The following is a 16947-nucleotide window of genomic DNA, read 5'->3' as shown; positions in this document are numbered from 1 at the left end:
ACTGGAGTAGCTTTCTACTACTCAGGAAATCTCATAACATGGGCATCACAAAAACAGAAAACTGTAGCACTAAGCTCATGTGAAGCCAAGTTTATGGCTACAACTGCAGCTGCATGTCATGGACTATGGTTAAGGAACCTGTTCACTGAGTTGATGGGAAAGAAGGCACAGAAGGTGAAGCTGTTAATTGAAAACCAATCTACCATATCACTCATAAGAAATATGGTGTCTCATGGCAGAAGTAAGCACATAGACACAAAGTTCCAGTATTCATATGTTTGTTGAAAGGGAACAGATTCAAGTGGAGCACGTAAGTGGAGATTAATAGAAAGCTGATGTTCTAACAAAAGCAATGCCAATGATAAAGTTCGCTGAGATGGGGGCACTAATTCGCATAGAAGATCTGAAGAAGAAAGTTCAACCTTGAATGGGAGAAATGTCGGTCAAAGGTTGACCTGGTAATTTGGAAGAAATAAAACTCATGCAAGTCATGACCATTAGAGATAAGACTGTTCCTAGTATTTCTCACTTCTAGTTAATGTTTAGTAGTATAAATAGCATAGATTAGAAGTCACAAACAATCAGTTCATATTTCCCTATACAGCAACTCACTCATTAGGTTGCTAGCCTTCATTCAACAAAAGTGAATCATTCGACTGCCTATTCCCAGTTTTACCCTTGTGAGTTTGTTGTTGTTTACTCTTCCATTACTTGATCACCAACAACATCATGCCAAAATAAAGTTTTTTCCATAGCTTTCACCATCAACCTAAATATGTCCGATAAATTCATACCTCTTTTTATAATCTCTTTCTTGGCACACACTATATTATTCCAAACACTAGGAATATTTTTGTTTGACAGGTTGTCATTTACCAGTAAGGTTGTGTATACCATTTATCACCCGACTCCAAAGAGAGGGTGAATCGTGTTTCAATCTCCACCACTACTTGACTATGATAATAGAGCCAACACTTAGACCTCCATCCTCCTTGGAATCCATCACTTTATCCCATGTTACCCAATGTATATTTCTTTCATTTGCGTTGCATTTTACACTACATTAATAACCTAAAGGACTTAATACCAAAACAAAAACTTAATCTCTATTTAAACAAAAACTTAATCGCTATTTATATATACCGAGTTCATGTATTCCTTCAAGGATTAGGGGTGTTTTCTTCCCAATCCTTATCCCTGTTACATTAAAAAGGGTTCATCAGTCAAATCGTATTCTGGTATCGGGTTCCCTATCAATTACATGGCTTTTTACCATCCATAGTCTTAATAATTAGGATAAACATAAGTGGAAAGATAATCGAGGTAGATCTGAAGGATAGAAGTCTTGAACGTGTATGTTATAAATTTTTTTTCTTAAAAAACTCGGTTTTCTAGGTTTGACCACATTGGTTCTGGTCCAATTTATAGTTGAAATCATTGTTGAATAAACTCAGTTACAAGTGGTTTTCAGCCATTAAAAAACCGGGTATCCTGATTTGTTCCTTGTTTAACCAGTTGAGCATGTCCGATTTTCAAAACCGGGTATCCTGATTTGTTCCTTGTTCCTTGTTTAACCCAGTCTGAAAACTCCATTAAGAACTTATTCCATTAAGTTCTTACATCCAAAAATCAGATCCAAGCCCAAAATGATGTCCTAAGTCATAAAGTTTCCAAATTTATGACTTTGCATGGTTATAAAGTGCTTAATGTCCAAAACCCTAAGTTCTTAACCCAAGAAGACATCATAACTCTTAAATGAAAGGGATAGAAGGGCCAATATGACATTTTTATAGTTCATAATAGTTTTATAATGGATAAAGTTTCTAAATTTATCCATTAGAATGGTCGCAACAAACAAGATCTAGTCTATAAGTCACAACATACTTCTAGTACGCCCAGGGTACGTAGGGTGCCTCAGTATGCCCAACGTACGCCCGACGTACTCAACATAACCAAAAACTAACCAAACTTCAAACAGGCATAACTTTTCCGTTGTAACTCCGATTTTGACATTCTTTATATCCACAGAAAGGTAACGAGAAGCTCTACATATTTATCAACTCATACGTGCCTCTTAATTTTAAAAAAAAAATCCAAAATTCATAAAATACTGAACTGACACTTTACCGAAATACCCCTTGGCGCCAAAACACATACCAAACTCCCGGATTATCCAAATTACATTACCCACACCCAAATAGGTCTAAATCTCTTTTCTCAGAGGCCCTAAGCCTGATGATACTCGGTCATCGGGTCACTACCACCACAAAAGAAACGATTCAGAACAGGGCTTTACAAAATGCTTTAAAGATCTCAAAAATGTCAAAGGATTTCAAGAGGGTTGAGATTAGGGTTTTGAAGAGGCAAAACAATGAAAGAGGCTAAGGATGGGTAACCCTAGCCCTCTCTTTCCATAAAATATCAAAATATTAAGGTTTGATCATCACTCAAATCTCACGTGATGTGCATTCAAAGTCTCAGGTCTCTTGAGAGTCAAAATCACGGGTCAACAAGTCAATGGGGATTCAGGGCGTGACCAGTATGTTCACGTCGTGACCTTCAACCAAAGAAAATATTCAAGAAATAAATACCTCCACGATCAGAGTGTTGCACTGGTTATGATTTATGAATTAATTATCAATTAGGGTCTTATTTGATGATATTTAGTGTGGAGGTTTCCCGGATCAGATGTCCGAGCCTTTATCGGGTTGTTTCAGTAGCTTGAGGTGAGTCTCCTCCGAATACTTAGCGGTTCGAAGGCACCAATGTCGGCTCATGATTTATTATGATTAGGATGCTAATTGTATGTGTGAGTCTTGCATGTGCGGTATGTGATATGAATACCGGTTGGGGTCCGATGTCAGGCGGGGCCTGCTGAAGATCGAGATCAAGCAGTAGAACCCTTCTAGACTTGCAACACCCGAACATGGTTTGCATTATGGTTTGTTCTCGAGGTTATCATTCGTGTATATCACCTTTGTCGATACATGGCTCTCAATTTTCAGTAAATGTTATTCAACTTTTGATCGTATGATAATATGTATACCGGTAATCATATTGTGAATCAATTAATAATCTTTTATGACTTCCAACTGTTGATATGAGGATAAGGTTATCAAGCGATTTCTTGTGAGGAACATATTTGAACAAGCTGCAGTTAGAGATGATCAAGAAGCTTGTGCTTTTGAACGTAAGTGTTGTAGTCATTTAATATCATTGCTGTATATGTTTATCGTTATGCTTAGTTGATTACTCTTTTGTTTTAGAATACACTCTTCCAAAACTGTACCTGAAGATGCAGTACTATGTTTCTTGTGGAATTCGCTAGAAGGTTGTTAGAGTTCGCTCAAGGGTTGACAGGAGGAACCGTGAAGCTCCAAAGACATTCTCTCGTCCAAGGGTATTCACAAATAGTCTATAGTATAACAATTCTCATTCTTATACTGAAAATGTGTTGCCGGATGATCTCCGCAAACCTAGGCAAGCACCTCGCCCAAGTAGTGCTACTGGCCCATCTTGTGACAACCCGAACCATTTTTCGTTTCCGTTTTCCAAATTCCATTAATAAAATTTGAATTTTATTAAGTTTTCGTCAAAACTTCATGGTTTAGGGTGTCATCTAGTTTTATATAATTAAATTTATATAAGCAAGTAGGAACCAAATCACGCGAAAACCCGAAGTCCTTGAAAAACAAAATAGTTTTCGGCCTAAGTGAGTGTACGACCGCACACCTGTTTATGGCCACACACTCGTGTACGGCTGCACACCCATTTACGGTTGGTGTCAGGTGGACCCCACCACCCACCATACCCTAGCCTATAAATATAGGACCCCACCCTCATTTAAACACTCTTGGTCGAAAACTCTCTCATTCTCTCTCAAGAACTTCTGACCGTACTCACTAAAAACACCTTTTTTCTTCCGAAATCATTGAGAATCGCCATTGGAGTGGTTTTGGAGCATCTAGAACACATTTTTCATTAATTCTAGCACCCCTTGTTCTTGAGTGTATGGCCGTCCACGCTGCAAACCTTCAAAGGCCGTACACCCTTCAAAGAGGTGGTTCATGGTCGTACACCCCGTTCATGGCCGTACACCGCGTGCACGGCCATACACCCCGTTCACGGCTGTACACATTTTCCTGAGTGGTGCATCAGATTGAAAACCCACATTCTCGATTCAATCAAGTCCCGGTAACATTCCTTAACCGAAAGCAAGTGTTTTTCTAACACTTTATCTCATGAAATCGATAATTTAGATACATATATGTATTTATTTGATATTAGGATTCCGTTAAGTTCCACATACAACAACTCGTGGATCTTCCAGTTTAACGTTTTCACACGAAAAACTGTGAGTTCATACCCCTACACTTTTATGGTTTTTAAACGTTTTCAGGGGGAATATAAGCCAAACAAAAATGATTTTGTGAACCTAAAGGATTTTAACAAGTTTAAAACTTATTCAATTAATACAGACAAATGATTCTCACGTTTTATAAAATATTTACATATTTTATCCCTTTTGTACTATGCTGATCATAAGGGACACTTTCATCTTGAAAACATAATTCCCTACTTTTCAGAACAGTTTACAAATCAGGTACAAAACATTTCAATCAAACTATAATGGGTATAGTTTGGGAAATTCAATACATAGCTTTTACTGATTCAGATTTCATACACGAGTAAACATATAAACTATGACAGATTTAGTTTATGATATACATTACTACAAGAATACAACATTTAATAATTATTTCAATATAACTATTACCTTATACAGTATTCAACAAATTTAAATACAAGAGAACAATACAGAACTACACGTAAACCAGATTATACAGGATTGTGAGACACTACTTCAAAATTGTACCCTTAGGTGTACTGAATTAAATCCTATCATAGTATAACCAAAGTGTCCTGGAGGAAGAGCATGAGATTTGTGAATAGATCTATTCGGGACTGATAATCCCACACCTAAACTGCTAGCTACAGTTAGGCGGGCATATATGCCTGGGGTGATAAATATGATTTATCCGATAGTTGAAGAACATCGAAAAGGTCACTAGGTCATATCAAGCATGGTTATACGACTCACAATAAGTATAAACTAACCTTTGTTTACGGGATTTCATTATTCGTTAGTTTTATTTTCAATAATAAAACTATTATACATTACACTAGAAGGTTTCCAGGGATACAATACATGATTTTATTTTAAGCAATAAAACTATTATACATACTGGCAGTAGCCAGGGTTTTTTAAACAGAACAGACATTACATACTAGCGGTAGCCAGGGTTTTTCAAACAAAACAGGCTTTACATACTGGCAGTAGCTAGGGTTTTCAAACATAACATACTTTACATACTGACGGTAACCAGGGTTTTCAAACAGAACAGACTTTACATACTGGTAGTAGCTAGGGTTTTCCAACAGAATGTACCATACATACTAGTAGTAACCAAACATACAAACTATCATGTTTCTTATACTACAAAAGATACAACAACAAACATTCACAATTAGTTCTATAACCCCTTAGTTTATGCACTAGGGTTACATATGAACAATACTAGATAGGCCGTGGAGTATGTGATTTCCGCCTCATGTCATGTTCATTGTTTGGTTGTGGGCTTAGGTCAGATCCACATAATCTACTGTCTGTTCGATATTGGTTTATACGTGACTAGTATGAACTAAGTGGTGATAGAAGGAACTGGCATTATCATGCTTTTACTAAAGAAAATATTATATTTTCTTGGAAACATACAAACAAATTCATGGATTCATCAACATGTTTTCATTACAAAAATATCGCTTATGAACTCACCAGCTTTATACTGACACTCTTTCAAAATTGCTTGTATTCTCAGGGAATTAGTAGATAGGTACCTCCTGAAGTTTTGAGAAGACAAAGCGTTTAGAGTCACGTCTTTTTCTTTTGATTATACTTTTGATGTATAAAAACTAGAATCAAACAGATGTAAAATCTTTCTCATATATTATCAATGTAATGGCTATGTTTACTATGATTACTATGATGCGATGATTGTGATACTACATATGATGTCATCCGCCCCTGAACATTTCCGTTGTTTCGGTTTCGGGGTGTGACACAACTCCTGTGAGCACTTGAAGATGAAGATGTTGAGGATTCTTGATGTGTGTAAAATCAACTAGTTTTATCCCTACTTTTTGTTAATAAATTGAGCACACAAAGGCAGTGAACCTGTCTTTAAGTGGTATAGATTGATAAGTAAGGTATCAAACTCAGGGAACGGTAAATTAAACTAATAGCTAATTTTAACTAAAACAAATAATAAAAGTAAAGGGTTTTTCTCTAGTTTTGCAAGACTAGAAACTTAGACAAACTAAATTAACTAATTAACTAAAGCAACAACTATTCACCAAATTTGATAAAGATGTTTCCATTTAGGTTCAACCAATTCACTCCTATGGTTATTTAAGTTTAAGGTAGATTAATTGCTATTGGTTATCAATTATAATAGTTAGGTTCATATTCATTACTCCTAACCCTTAGACAATTAACTAATTTAAGCGTTGATCAAGTGTTTAAACTAATTAATTCCCTAGATTAATTATTTGGATTAAATAAGATTTGTAATGGTTAATTAAGTTATTAATTCAATTAACCTCTTGTTGATGGTTTCTCAAACAAGCTCACACATTAATCTTCCTATTTTCTTATTAATCTTAGTTTCATAATCATTACTTCTAAGCATATGGTTTAGCATTCACATAGACATATGAGGTTAACAATTAAGTGATGTTCATGCAACCTAATTGCCTTCCAATTAACAGAAAATAGTAGTGATTAATACATAAGCTTCTTTAGCATACTTAATTTAATAAATCACCAATAGATAATTAAGCCAGAATCAATAATCAAACCATAAGAGTTCTTTGGTATTCCCCAAACAGAAAGAAAAACGAATTTAGCTCATAATTGCAGTAGAAACAAACATAAAAACAAAGTTTACTAAAGCAAACATATTCAATTCCTAAGTCTAAGTGGTAGAATTAACCTAATTGCTTGAATTCTTCCAACTATTGAAGCCTAGGGTTCCTTAGCGTCTTCTGAATCTCTTAGTCGCAGCTAATCCTCCAAAAATCGCTAGGAGTATGATCCCATGAGATAAGGATTCGTCTTTTATAGATATCCCAAAACAGGGTGTACTCGGCGAGTAGCAGAATCAACTCGCCGAGTAGATCCATACTTATCCGTCTTGAATCAGCATTCGTATTTATCTTTTGGAATATCCTCGTGTACTTGCTGAGTAGGGTCGATCTACTCGCCGAGTATACCCCCTTCTTTCACTCTTTGATCTTCAAGTGCTTCCCTTTTCTCCTTTTTGCTTCCAAGCATATCTTTTGGACTGAAAACACAATTCACAACATTTTAAGTACCTTTTGTCCACATTATTCACATAATTAATCAAAAATAACTAAAAATATATGCTAAATAATTAACTAATTATGCACATATCAAAATACCCCACACTTGACTTTTGCTTGTCCCCAAGCAAAACTAAATTTTAAACATATTAGAATAACATATAATAACTCCAATCCAACCCAGCCATTATGCCAAGACCGCAACGCATGCATTTGTGTCTAAAATTTCCTAAAAACCCCCCATACTTCAAATACTCACAATCCTCATAAACATTCACCCACTCACCTCGAACTATGCTCATTTTATGCAACCCTCCGAATCCATCCTCAGAAAATCTCTTTACCCTCAAGATATTTTTAATTGAGCAACCCAAGCATACATATTCTAGAATTACAACTTTTCGATACCACTATGGAGCTCTTTGAATTCTTCATTTTCTTGACATTTGATCTTTGATATCTTTGAATTCACCAACTTGTATTGACTTTTGGTATCTTCAACTTTTTGGATTCCTTGGAATTTTGATCTTTAGATCTTCACTTCATTTGCTCCAAAATTCCTATAACTTTTTCTAGTAATTCTTCTCTTTCTTTTTTTCATGTATTTCTCAATTTTGTTTCACTCAATTCCCTACATGCTTAAGCAGGGGCGCTCAATCTCAACCTTTATTGGCTAATGATAAAAACTTTCCTGGATACATTTCAGGTTTAGGCTGCTAAACCTATTGCATCCCTCAGGCTGAGCAAGGTCGTGTTTTTGTCTCATGATTTCACTGAAATAAGGAAGCCACAAATGCACTAGAATGTATATAGGCTCAACTAAACATTTGGGTTTTCATGCAATTATTAACACAATTCTAATATGGAATCCTAATTGTTTTTTTTTACCAAAGTTTTCTAATTTAAGACCTAAACAGTTTTTGGTATGCAATAAGTTTTTAAAAATTAGCTTAAATTAAGATTCTAAGTGTTCTAAGATGTGACTAACCCCCTACCCCACACTTATTTTATGCAATGCCCTCATTGCATATTATACCAACTAAAAATGCAAATAGAGAGAAAGTTGGAACAAACTCCCCTGGGGTAGCAGTCGCTAGGTTGACACTCTCTCTTCAACTCCTTCTTCTAGTGACTTTAACCATGGGAACAGCTCATCCATGGCACGGGCGTCATACGTCTCATGTGGTTGATAGCTCGAAAAACTCCAAGGAAAAGGGTTGTTGAACAATCTTCAGTAGTAATTCATAAAGAGTATATGAATGGTGCAGAAAAATTAGCTAGAGCAATTCAGAAACTCCTCCTGCAGCAGGCTACTCGGCGAGTAGCCGTGAAGACTCAGCGAGTAGAACTCAATGGCAAAGCAGTTCGTGTAAAAGTAGATGTACTCGCCGAGTAGTGTTAGTGCACTCGACGAGTAGGGCGTATATTTCCAGAATTCCTTGAACCGCTGTCTCTCTTTACTTCGGTGTTGACATGGAAATATAAATGTACTCTCACGTGAATTTCCTAAGCAACAACACTCCATAAGACTCTTGACTCGTACGGACTCAATCCTAGGAACAAGACTCCATAATCACTCATAAAGACTCTCATTCCTCTCTTGACCCTTCCTAATTAGCATGCTTCCTAGCTTCAATACCTGAAAAGAAAACTAAAAGTAACACTAATATTTCAACCACATAGCCAAATCCAACATGTCCACAATTGTATTAAAACAAACATCATAAATAAAACAAAACAAAACAAAACAAAATCTTCAATCTTCCTCTTCCATTCCGGCTCCTCCAGCTCCACTACCTCCTTCTCCACCCCTTCTTCGCATCCTCTCGTCCCAATCCATAATATAAGGGTAGCCGGGTCCAGGTCGCGGGGCAATGTGCATTTGTTGGAAAAGATACTCGAAGGATTGATTGGTGTAATTAACCCCTCGCCCAATATCATCCAAGTAGTGTCGGTACTCTACTTGGTTCCAACCCTCGTTATCCTCCACCGGAATAACCGGTGGGTCTTCCCGTACCCGCTCGCTCCTTGGCCTAACCCGCCTTCCCGGCTCCTCGGGGACCACCGACTCATCTTCATTCTGGATAGTAAAGGAATCACCAAAATTTTCAACTATCCGAGCCCTCCTATAAAGTGCAGTGTTGAACGGAGGAGGGTGGATAATTGTTAGCACTTGAGCTTGCGGCAAATCCAAGATCCCAAATGATTTCGCAAGCCAAGTAATGAACATGCCCCCATTTATCTTCGAGTTTATCTTCTCCTTGACCGCCCCCTCCGCAAGAAATTTAGCAATGCAGTACGGAAGGCTGCAGAAGACGTCGGGAGTGATGATACTCCACAAGTAAAAGATATCAAGGGTGGGAACTTTGTCCCCATCCTTCCGCATGTTGATCGTGCTTGCAACGAACCGGTGAATGAGTCGGTGGATCGGAGAACGGATATGTCCTTCTTGAGCAGTGGAAGGTATGTAGACTCGGTTAGCAATTGTATTCCACCATGTCGATGCCACAACCTCCTCGGGAAGTTCTTTGTAGGTGTTCTCCAAGAAGGCTTCAAAATAATCCGTCATCGCCATGTCTTGATCGTAGATGCCCAACCGCCAAGAGAACTCAACCATGCTGCATTGTCGCAGCTCCCCACCCAAAGAAAACGAGATCGTGTTAGGATTGTAAAACTCACTACCACCTCGGAATGAAATGGTAGCAAAGAATTCCCAACACAACTCCGCGTATACTGGCTCTTGGATTTTGAACAATTGCAACCAACCATCACAAGTGATGTTGGCATAACCCAAGTTATAATCTTTCACCAAATATGGGGTGAGTTCTTCTTCCAAGCCAACATTGCCCATCCATCCCCAATCCACTGCATTCGGTAGGTGGATTTCTTTCTGTCGAAGTGCTTCCAACCTGTTTAGGGCTCGAGTTTTGGATGATTTGGAGGCGATTTGTTGAAAGGCTAACCATGGCATATCACCATGGCTCCCCCCTCGTGAGGATTGACCTCTTCTTGCCATGCTATCTGCATACACATATCAAAAACACAGCAACAAACAACACCCAGTGATTAAAACAGGAAAATATAAGATCTGATTGTGACCTACTCGCCGAGTACACGAACCTACTCGCCGAGTAGTATGAACTTCTTGACAGATCGAGATCGGATCTGTGTAATCTATGCAATAGTCCAAATTGTTCACAGGGTTTTGTTGTAATTACTTTTCAAACCATAGATCTTGAAGAAATTACTCCTAACAACATCTAATTCATGACTAAATCAAAACCCTGGAAATTGGGAAAAACTTCCCAAATCCGAAATCACATCAAATATGGGTAAATCTGTGACAAAGATTGAACCTTTCATGAAATTAAAGGGTAAAGATGTTACCTTGTTGCTTGAATGAAGAGAAAAGAGTAGAAATTTGGAGAGTTCTTGAAAAATGCTTAGGGAGGCGGTTGAGAGGAAGTGCTCGGCGAGTGTTGGGATAAATTGGTGAATAATAACAATTTTTACAGGTTTTATTTTACTGGGTTTGAACCGGCTACTCGCCGAGTAGAATGGTTATACTCGCCGAGTAGACACGCGTGTTATCAACTTTTGGCTGTAATTGGGCATTTACTCGCCGAGTATAGTCGATATACTCGCCGAGTAGATGTCACAGGTTTGATCTATTCATTTGTTTAGCCCTTCCACCCCACACTCAAAGCATAGCTTGTCCTCAAGCACTTAGAGACATAGAATAAACGAAGAAGAATGAAAAAAAGAACAATATGAAAAATAAAGAAAAGGAAAGAAAATGCAAACTTGAAACTTGGGTTGCCTCCCGAGAAGCGCTTCTTTTGATGGAGTCATTAGCTGGACTCCGCCCCGTCTACGTGTTTGCAATTCCGCACAGTAGCAGCTCCTCCAATCCTTCATTTCGGGGGACACCTTCTTCATATTTCTTCACTCTATGACCATTGACTTTGAATGGTGTGCTGTCTCTTGATATCAATTCTATAGCCCCGTGAGGAAACACCGTCTTGACCAAAAAGGGTCCATCCCACCTTGATTTAAGTTTGCCCGAGAAAAGTTTTAATCGGGAATTGAAAAGCAATACTTTTTGGCCTTCATGAATGTCTTTGCTCTTAATTCTTTTATCATGCCATCTCTTGGTCTTTTCTTTATAGAGCCACAAACTAGAATAAGCATCATTTCGAAGTTCTTCAAGGGCATTCATTTGCATCAAACGGTTGGTCTTCAATTCTTCTATATCAAAGTTGCACCTCTTTAAAGCCCAATATGCCTTATGCTCGATCTCGACCGGTAGATGTCATTGCTTTCCATAAACCAACCTATATGGTGTAGTACCAATAGGTGTTTTGAAAGCGGTTCGAAATGCCCATAGCACGTCATCCAATTTATCCGACCATTCCTTGCGGTTGCTTCCCACCGACTTCTCTAAAATACGCTTCAAGGCTCGATTGGTCACTTCAGTTTGTCCACTCGTTTGTGGATGGTATGACGTGGAGAACTTATGGTTCACCCTATATTTCTAGAGCAGCTTTTCCAATTGATCATTGGCAAAGTGTGTGCCTCGGTCACTAATTAGGGCCTTTGGAACACCAAACCGGGAGAATAGTTTCTTTAAGAATCGTACCACTACCCGTCCGTCATTTGTAGGTAAAGCCTGCACCTCCACCCATTTTGAGACATAATCTACCGCCACTAGTATGTACTTGTTTCCTTTGGATATGGGAAAAGGTCCCATGAAGTCAATGCCCCATACGTCGAACACCTCGCACACTTGAATGCTATGTTGTGGCATTTCATTGCGAGATGAAATGTTTCCCACCCTTTGACAAGAATCACATTCTTTGACATATTGGGCTGCATCTTTGAAGATTGTAGGCCAATAGAACCCAATGTCAAAGATCTTCTTTGCGGTATAGTGTGCTCCATGATGTCCTCCCGTGGGCCCGCTATGGCAATGTTCTAGTATTCTTCGGCTTTTCTTCCCGAACACACATCTTCTTATAATTCCATCCGCACAGCTTCGAAAGAGGTATGGATCGTCCCAAAAGTAATATTTGATCTCCGCAAAGAATTTCTTCTTTTGTTGACTACTATAATCCTTCGGGACATAATTTGTAGCTAAATAGTTAGCTATGTCTGCAAACCATGGCTCCTCTCCCACGGACACCATAATGTATTCATCCGGAAAGTTGTCTCCATCCTTATCTTCTTGCAATCGCAGGTTCTCGAGCCTAGATAAATGATCGGCTGCTACATTCTCCATGCCTTTCTTGTCTCGTATCTCTGTATCGAATTCTTGAAGAAGCAGCACCCATCGTATTAGTCTTAGCTTGGCATCCTGTTTGGAAAACAAATACTTGATAGCCGAGTGGTCAGTAAAAATAGTGGTTTTAGATAAAACCAAGTAAGGGCGAAACCTGTCAAAAGCATAAACCACGGCTAACAATTCTTTTTCAGTAGTAGTATAATTCTCTTGGGCGGGGTTTAGGGTCTTGCTTGCATAATAGATGGGTTGAAAGTGCTTATCAACCCTTTGACCAAGGACCGCTCCTAGTGCATAGTCACTAGCATCACACATGATCTCAAAGGGTAAGTTCCAATTTGGTGCTATAATGATCGGGGCATTAGTTAATTTTTCCTTTAGGAATTCAAATGCCTCTACATACTCTTTAGTAAAATTAAAGGGTGCATCTTTTAGTAATAATTGTGTTAGAGGTTTCTTGATTTTGGAAAAATCCTTTATAAAACGCCGGTAAAAACCTGCGTGTCCTAAAAAACTCCTAATGCCCTTCACATTAGTTGGTGGGGGTAATTTGGCAATGGTGTCTATCTTTGCCCGATCCACCTCAATTCCCTTTTTAGAGACTGTGTCCCAAAACTATACCCTCCTTGACCATGAAGTGAAATTTTTCCCAATTTAGGACCAAGTCGGTTTTCTCACACCTAGCAAGCATTGAGTCAAGATTTGTGAGACAGTCATGGAAAGAAGATCCGAATACATAAAAGTCATCCATAAAGACCTCTATGAACTTTTCCACCATATCATGGAATATGGCGGTCATGCACCTTTGAAACGTCGCAGGTGCATTGCATAGTCCAAATGGCATGCGTCTATAGGCGAAAGTCCCACTTGGGCATGTAAAGGTGGTCTTTTCTTGGTCCATTGGGTCTATGGGTATTTGAAAATACCCTGAAAACCCATCTAGAAAGCAGTAATAGCTATGACCCGATAGTCTCTCTAACATTTGATCTATGAAAGGAAGGGGAAAATGGTCTTTGCGAGTGGCATCGTTTAGCTTTCGATAATCGATGCACACTCGCCAACCGGTTACCGTTCGCGTTGGAATTAGCTCGTTCTTTTCGTTGGTGATGACCGTCATTCCTCCTTTCTTGGGCACCACTTGGACCGGACTCACCCATGGACTATCGGAAATGGAGTAGATGATTCCTGCATCTAAGAGCTTGACCACCTCCTTCTTGATGACTTCTTGCATGTTCGGGTTCAATCATCTTTGGTGTTGCACCACCGGCCTTGCTCCTTCTTCTAAATTGATTTTGTGAGAGCAATAGGATGGGCTTATTCCCTTGATGTCGGAGATGCTCCATGCGATGGCTCTTTTCCTTTTCTTCAACACGTGTACAAGTTCTTCCTTTTCCGTCTTGGATAGATTCGAGGCTATGATCACAGGTTTCTGATTTCCTTCTTCCAGAAAGGCATACTCCAGATGGTCAGGTAGTGTTTTAAGCTCCAATTGGTTATTTTTAGTGACGGACTCGCCGAGTGCAGGTATGGTACTCGGCGAGTTTGCAGCTGCATTCACGACTTCTGGATTTTTTTCAGATGTACTCAGCGAGTAGATCGGGTCTACTTGGCGAGTAGATCGGGTCTACTCGGCGAGTAGGCCTCTCAGATTGCTTCTTTATTTCTTCATACTCCGCTTCTTCCAACAGTCTTTCAATCTCTAGTAAGTCCTTTTCTGGGTCAAATGCTTCATCCAAAGCTGCAAACTTGCTGGAATCTTCAGGTATGTCTTCCTCTAATAGTTCGTCGAGCATGTCGATTGAGAAAGCCGTGTCGTCACTACTCCTTGAGTACTTCATGGCTTGGTCTACCCCGAATGTTACTGAGTCGTCCCCAACTCGCAATGTGAGCTTAGAATCTCTCATGTCTACGATAGCGCTAGCTGTGTTGAGGAAGGGCCTTCCAAGGATAATTGGCACTTGCGGATCCGCCTCTATGTCTAGAATGATGAAATCAGCCGGGAAGACAAATTTGTCCACTTTCACTAGCAAATCTTCACAAATGCCTCTTGGGAAGGTGACAGTCTTGTTTGCCAAATGAATTGCCATTCGAATTGGCCTTGGCTCCGGGAGGTCTAGCTTCTTAAAGAACGAGTATGGCATAAGGTTCACACTTGCTCCAGAATCAGCTAAGGCATGAATTGCAGCCAAGTTGCCAAATTGGCAAGGTAAAGTTAAGCTCCCCGGATCACCCTTCTTCTTTGGTAACTTGTTTAGCATTGCGGCGGAGCAGTTCTCATTCAACACTACCTTCTGCACTTCCTCCATCTTTCTTCTGTTGGTGAGGAGTTCCTTAAGGAACTTAGCATACTTGGGCATTTGCATGACGGCTTCAATGAAAGGAATGTTGATTTGAAGAGTTTTAATGTGGTCTAGAAACTTCTGATATTCCTCTTCCTGCTTCTCTTTCTTGGCTCGGGCTGGGTATGGCATTGGAGGCTGGTATGGCTTCAAGGGAGGCTGTTCATTTGTTTTAGAAGGGGTACTCGCCGAGTCCATCGGCCCTACTTGGCGAGTAGAACTCTCAGATTGTGAATCTTGGTTTTCTGCTTGTTCTTCCGTTCCTTCCTTCTGCGAGTCCCTGGTTGCTTTAGTTCGAATGGGGGCCAGGGGAGTGATGATCTTCCCACTTCTTTTTGTGACAATGTTTACTTGTGCGCCTCGTGGGTTGTTCTCGGTTTTGCTAGGAAGCTCACCCGGTGACCTTTGGTTTAGTTGTTGAGCAAGTTGCCCAAGCTGCGTTTCTATGTTGTGGATGGATGCTTGCTGGTTCCTGAGCATTGTTCTTGTTTCTTGGATAGCAGCATCATGGTCACTATGTCTTTTCTCGGAAGCAGCCACAAATTTAGTAAGAATATCTTCCAAGCTTGGCTTCCTCTCTTGCACCGGCTCCTCCTTTTGATAAAAGCCTCTCCCTTTTTGTCTATACTTCTCCTCCTTGGCCTTCTTGTACTCTTCGTAAGGTAGCCACTCTTTCTTTTGTTTGTGCCAGTCCTCATCATACCGGTCACCGCTCGAATAACATGCTTGTGCCTTCTTGTTGCCATTCTCATCCAAATCGCAATCTCTAGTGAGGTGAGGTCCATTGCAGTTTTCACAACCCACCCGTATAGCATGGATAGTTTGATCCATTTTGTCCATTCTCCTATCCATGGTTTTTAACATGGCCATGACCGCGGATAAATCTTCAGTAGCAGCGTAAGCGGCTCCCCTCGTGACATCATTCCTAGGGTTGTGGTATTCTCTAGAGTGTTTAGAGAATTCTTCAATCAATTCTTTAATCACCGGGGGTGGCTTCTTTGTAAGTGGGCCTTGTGAGTCTAGCAACTGCCGGGTTGTAACATTGACTCCATCATAGAAGATGGAAACTTCTTGCTGGCTGTTTAGATCATGGTGTGGGCAGTTTCTGAGCAGACCTTTGTACCTCTCCCATGCTTCATATAAAGACTCTCCAGCTTGTTGTTCAAAGTTTGCAATGGCCTTCTTCAGTTTGGCTATCTTGGATGGTGGGCAAAAGTGATCAATAAATTCTTCCTTCATTCTGGCCCAAGTGGTGACTGATCCGGGGGGAAGTGACTTGAGCTAGTCTTTAGCAGCACCCTTGAAGGTTACCGAAAGCATACGAAGTAGTTGAGTTTCGCGGGTTACATTTGGAATATTGAAGTAATCAGCAACATCATTTACTTCATCCAAATGTTTGTAGGCATCTTCATGATCTTTCCCATAGAAAGGTATTTCCTTGAGTGAAGCTAGGATATGACCTTTTAGCTCGAAGGTAGCAGTCGCGGGAATTTCGGGTTGCACAAGTCCCGGGATGGTCGTCGCGCATCCTCTTCTTCCATTCTCCCATGGGGATTTCATCAATGTTAGCCATAGTGAACGCTAACTCTTCCTCCGACTCGGTTTCTTGCTCGTATGTTGCCACCTCTTCTTCCTCGGTCTCGTATCCAATATCTTCTTGAATTGGCTCCTCAATTATCAAAGAAGCGCTAGAAGCTCCTGATTTACTGCTCTTCTTTTTCCTAAAAACAGTCTTCAAGTTGGACAATGGTGATTTCTTTGGTGTGCTTGAATTCTCCACGTCCTTCCCTTTGTTTCTTTTCAATGCGGATTCGAGGTCTTCAAACGGGGGTACCAGTGGTGTGTTTGCTCCTCTGGTCATGAAAGTCCTGAAATCAATCAAATAAAAAAGCGTAAAAAGAACAAAAA

At 39.8% G+C, this 16947-nt stretch overlaps 1 non-coding gene across 1 annotated transcript; it reads left to right on the top strand.

The window, feature by feature from the left end:
- The first annotated feature begins 16123 nt into the window (after positions 1 to 16123).
- On the top strand, positions 16124 to 16230 carry LOC145003572 (small nucleolar RNA R71). The gene has a single exon (XR_013662027.1). It is a non-coding gene; the product is annotated as a small nucleolar RNA R71 (small nucleolar RNA).
- Positions 16231 to 16947: the final 717 nt, after the last annotated feature.

Source organism: Lactuca saligna, chromosome 6, assembly GCF_052625555.1.
Source record: "Lactuca saligna cultivar CGN05327 chromosome 6, ASM5262555v1, whole genome shotgun sequence".
Classification (NCBI taxonomy): Eukaryota; Viridiplantae; Streptophyta; class Magnoliopsida; order Asterales; family Asteraceae; genus Lactuca; species Lactuca saligna.
Note: the sequence above shows the minus strand (reverse complement) of the source record. Positions and strands in the feature narration are given on the sequence as shown.